A 6,000-nucleotide genomic window follows, 5' to 3' on the forward strand; every position below is an offset into this window, starting at 1 on the left:
CTGTTTGTTTATTGTGTTCCACCTCATTCCCTTGTTTAATTTTCTCCTGGTGGAAGACTCTGCCAAATATTTCAAAGCCCTCCTTGGCAAGTAGTAAACTAATTTGGACAGAGTATACTGCAATTAGAATTTTTTGGCAGGTTCTATATTTTTGATGCTGATGAGAAGAGTATCAGTTTTAATCTATCTGTCCAGTTCATTATTTCAGATAATTTCCTGCCACACAGGACCACTGCTGCAGATTGCGTTGCTTAGAAAATCAGCAAGGAGACGAGATGCATCACAATTTCTGTTTATTTGTTTTGTTTGTTTTTAAGTGCAGATAACATTAAATAAATCTGTTTTTCTCAACCCATCTGTCACTCACTCAAACTTAACTCATATAATCTTACTTTTCTCCCCAACCTTCTGTGTCAGAAAAGTGTTTCTTACTCTTCAGAATGTAATATCATGTCACTTACTATACAAGCAAAGGTTGTAGAACACATGGACTGACACATTTGCATTGCTGTCATTAGAGGCCAAATTCAATTATTCTCTCTTTTGCTTGGCTTTGCTACCACAAAAATCCACATGCACCTCACAACAGCACATTTTGAGGTTGTGGGGGTTGAGGACAAAAGCTGTGACCTTATGCAGGTTTGTGAACTCCATAAGCCATACAACATTTTTATTGGATCCTGTTCTAAATTTGTGTCAGCACTTCCTTTATAAATCCTTATTTTGATATGGATTATAAACTGCTCATAAAAAATCCTGCCTAGACTGAAAGGCTATTTTGTTGGAGTGTGGGGTGTTAAGTACCAGCCTTGATGATTTGGTCTTTCAAGACCCTAAGATTACAAACAAAACATACCTTGTGAGAGTTCAGAAACATTTTTACCAGTTAGAAACTTGTTCTCTTTATGCTTTACAGTTAAAGTATTAAGCAAGCTGTTTGCTGGAGGTTTTATTTCCCCTACATCATTTTTCCAATAAAAATTTCCAATTAAACCATCAGTAACAGGCCACAATGCAAGACATGTCATTATATACGTTTCTTCCCCTGTTAGAAAATGTCATAATGGTTGGTGTTGTTTCTTCTTTACAGTTATCACCTCATGAGAAAAAAACTCATAAAACTAAGTCAGGGTCTGAGTGCACTGAGGTCAAAGAAGAGTCAAGATCCATGTCTGACAGTCAGGGAGGGTTGCTTTTCCTAATCTTTCTGTCTATATCGTGGTATTTAACAATAAAATTGCATATACCTATCACTGTAAACAACATTGCTCAGGAATCAGCATCTGGCTAGCTAGCATTCTCAGTTTCTCATTGCTGCCTCTCACACATGCCATCAACCTTTCTGAAAAAAAAACAAAACTCTCATCAACAATGATCTCACATTGCAGAGCAACCTATGAAAACAAGCTGCCCTTCCTCAGTGTACTTCTCCCTAGTCACAGTCTCCCTAGAGTAGCTTTGCTATTTAAGTATGTCTTACACCTGCTACTTCTCAGAGTCATTAGTATGTTCATGAAAATGCATGTAATATTCACTGTAAACTACATATTCCCTACCAACACCGTAATACACAGAAGTCATGCAAAACCTCCAAGAATGATCACATGCCTTAATGAGACCTCATAGAGACAGAGAATGAGCATATCAAAGTGATTTTAAAAGTTCAATTGTGAAAATGCTATGAAAAACTGACAGGAAGAAAAATCCATGAGTCTGTAATGCAGTTGACAGAACTGCATTGAATGTAACTTTCTGGAAGCACCAATCTAGAGTCACGTATTGCAGAGAAAGATATTCACTTGATCTCTGGTGGTGGTGTTTTCACAGCTATCGTAAATAGTTTGATATGAGTGTTCCTGGCAACATCAGTGGCCGAGTACTGCAGAAGCTGCATAATGCTTTATTGATGATTTGCAGAAACCCTTGAGTGTTTATATCTTCAGTAGACCATCAAAACCAAGAAACGCTTTGGTCAGTTAGCAATCACCCTGAGAAGCAAAGTACTGCTGCCATTATTAAGGACGTTAGCTTCTATCTAATGACTTAAATCAGCCATCGTTCTTTGGGGTGACAGATATGCTTGAGCATTATGCAGAATATATTACTTCTAAAAGGGGATTGTGATTGGTTATTGATCTCTATTGCTTTCATTACCACATCCACACCTGCTATTTATGTCAATCTCAATAACTGGTCACATGTATGTATATACACAGCAGATATATGACAACTATGAGAACTTCAAGAAAGCTTGTGAATGTTGCTTATTGTATTCTTCCACTGTTTTTGTTTTTGTTTTTGTTTTTGTTTTTGTTTTTTTTCTCAACTCTGTTTGATGGCAGTTTCTTTTTAAAATAAAGAAAATAAAGAAAAGACTTTTTACTTTTTTTTTTTTTTTTTTTTTTTTAACTGTTGAATACTAACACATTTCTTCACTAAAACTCAGATTTTGTTTGTTGTAACAGTATTCAGGTCTTGAGTAGCTTGGAGAATCTTAGTTTCATCACATATAATTAACAGGAAAAAAAAATCCATATGTTTAAAGTAGACACATTTATCAGAGATAATCACTAAGAGTTTAAACGTGCACAGACATACTTGTAATATTCCCACCAAAAATACCTATTCAGGCTAAACCCTACAGAATGTAGAGAAATTAAAAATCAATAAAAGGAAAAATAAACAAATTACTTAAGTTTCATCCATGCTTTCAGCTTTCTAGTTTAAATGTCTCCTAATGAAATCCATGAGAGATACATGTTAGATACCTGCAAGGATCTGGACCTCTGTTCTCTGCAGAGTTTCAACTCCTGATGTTTCACTTTTTCCTTCTTGCAATATGTAACAGACTTAGAAATATAACTGGAATTGCAATATTTTTCAAAGTTTTTGTTTGTTTGTTTGTCTTCTGTTCTCAAATCCAAATCCAAGTACATAATTAAAATAAAACAATTATATGAACTCATCTGTATGAGTTCAAAAGAAACAGAATGAGTATGAAAGAAAAGGAATCCCTCACACATATAACCAGTCACTAATATGATATAGAAGCATAAATCACAAACAAGGGCATATTCTCCAAGACAACTAATTCTCCTGAAAACTGAAGATAGAGTCAAAACTGCAGCTTCCTCCAGTAAACAAGGAAAAGTACACTTTACCTTTGTTATATTTCAAGTGTAATGACAGAAGTCATTTCTAGCACTGACTTCATGCTTCAAGAAAAAGAATTTTCTTCTGCAGAGTATTCCACACAGCATATTGAATTTAGCAAAAGCAGAAAACAAACAAAAAAATCATTATCTTAAAGACTAGAATTAAAAGAAGTAAACAAATAGAGATAAGTTTTAGAGACTGTTGCACAGCTGACAGGCACAAAATATCCACTTACTGATGCAAAACAAACAGCATTCACAAATGTAGGTTATGCCTGAAATCAAATTAAATATTCATGCACTTACAAATTTACAAACTAGAATGAGCATATGTTAGGTGAGATCTACAGCTAGTACAAATCATCAATCAAGTTTACATGCTCTGAGAATTCATCCCTCAGAGATTATTGTGCCTAGGTATTTGCATTCCCTGTGCCTATTTATGATCCTTAGATTACTAGACGACTGAGTAAAATGGTCACAGGAAAATCAAACCCATGCCTGCATCAGTAGCATCAAGGTCTGCTAAACTGAACACACTAGATATAATTTATTTTTGTTTCTTTCAAACATTTGTATCACAACATACTGAAGGTATGCTATGAAATGTATATAGAGAAGGGTTAAATGCTGTTTCAATGAACTTTGTGACATCAACAAAACCTAGCACTGAACCCAAAATGGTTCAAAAGTGAACTTTTGAACTCAAGAAGGCGGATAAATGATTAGCCATCCTCTGTCTATTGAAATACTGATGATAATGCTACATCTACATCTACTGTAGATAACCTTTGCTGAGTCATAATTCTGAAACAACACATCTTTATTTAGCTAAAAAAGCATATAAGAATTCTGGCCACAAAACAGTGTTTCCCAGGAATAGATTTTTTTTTTTTTTTTGCACAAAATTAATATTTTGGAATGCAATCCATTTTAATTGCAAAACTGGCAGGATGTAACTCAACCTGGTAGTTGTTCTGTCCACTGGATAACACAGATTTGAATTAATTTCAGGGTCAACTTGAGGCACTTGAGTGAAAGTATACCACAATGCAGATTTTATCTCATGTCTCCAGTCTCAAATCATGATCCACTTCTCTTACACTTTAAAACAACAGGATCCTATCTTCTTCCTTCAAGAATTCATATAGATTAAATTTCTCTCCACTGGGCTCAGCATACTACAATCTTGTAGCTAGTCTGCTTATGTTCAGTGTTGTCTCTCGTTATATCAAGCATGCTAGAACAGTCCATGACCTCTCGCTCACGCTCCATTCAGTGGGAGAAGCATGTTGCAGAAAGTCATCCTATAGATGCTATATACCTAGATTTTTGCATCTAGTCAGGCTGTTCAATAACCTGGTCCAACAACCAGATTTTGTCCCAGCAGTTATTATTCAGTAACCACAGCATGTCCCAGTAGTTATTTTCCCACTGCTGGTGTCAGCAGAAGTTGTCAATTGCATACAAGACTACAATAAAATGAAGTACAACCTGCTTCAAGAAAACTACGGTATCCTTATTTTTCTCAAAAAAAAAATAAAAAAAAATGTTCAGCTAAGGATGGAATGAAGGAAGTATTTCTGCTCACATGTGGGTAGGAGATGGCAGGGGTAGTTCAGATATTTTGCAGGTGGAAAATCTTTTTCTAGATGAAAACAAAAGATAAAAGGAAATGAAGGTCTTTATGCTTATGTTTTCACTCTATCAAAACAACCGCCATAATATCAGCTTTGCTTCAACTCCCCTGCTTGGCTGGATGAACCTTCCCGGCAAACAAGAGATCAGAGCTGATAGCACAGAGACTGCTAATGAAGAGTTCCCCTGCCACTACCTTAATATACTTAATGTAATGCCCCTACCCTATCACCTGTAAGATACAGGTGATTCGCCCTGCAGAGTGCTTTTCTGGAATAACAAAGAAAATCCTCTTCTGTGAAAGATGCCCAGAAATGCATAGGCCAGTGAACAATTCCTAGAGCCACTTCTTTTTTCAGGGTGTTTATGGATTCTGGATGACAGGCTGGCATCAGCAATAGCCAGTTGAACTTAGCTGAGCTAAGAACTTCCTTCAGAAGAATGAAAAATGAGTAGTCTTGTAGTGCAGAGTTCTGGGGCCCTTGGTGCTCTTCTGTAGTATTGCTGATCCATTTTGGCCCTATGCTGAACAGAGCTCATATTTAACTGTTGACTTGAAAACTCCCTATAATTATAAGCCTGAGGAACAGATGAGTTTATTTGATTTACACCATATGATAAAAAGACCTTGGGCCAGATTAGATAGCTTAGTTTACAAATAATAAATGAGGTCATTTGACCCAGAAATCTCTGGTTAAAAGTTTTTCAAAGTTTGTCTAACATATGGAACATGTACATAAACATATAAAACATAAAATATGTTTTCCCAAGTGTTTTCTAAAGCATTTCACAAATACACACTTCTTCACACAAATATCATATTCATCTGAGCTTGCATAAATAAAATTGGTAATATTGTTTGAAAGGTACCTGAAGCTATCTGTAAGGGCTATTAGCTCTTTTGTAATTTCCACAGGTGTACTTTAAGCACAATGTTTTGCAAGTCTGACCACAAGGAGACTGTTTAGACTGAATGTATTTCTTCTCAATCAGAAAATCTCTGAGCAGTGTAGACAATGGAAGCTCTTTGAAGACAATTATTTTTTTGTTTTGCCTTATGAAAAAAAATATATATATATCTGAAGTTTCTTTCAGGTGTTTTTATTTTCTAGCAAAATATATCCCTCATCTTGCAATGTTCTTTACTGAGGGTACATCCAGAACTAGAGAACAGATCTCTATTATGTTTATGAATTATCTGAGATTA

The sequence above is a fragment of the Aythya ferina genome (genome assembly GCF_964211825.1).
Source record: "Aythya ferina genome assembly, chromosome: 4".
NCBI classification, from domain to species: Eukaryota; Metazoa; Chordata; class Aves; order Anseriformes; family Anatidae; genus Aythya; species Aythya ferina.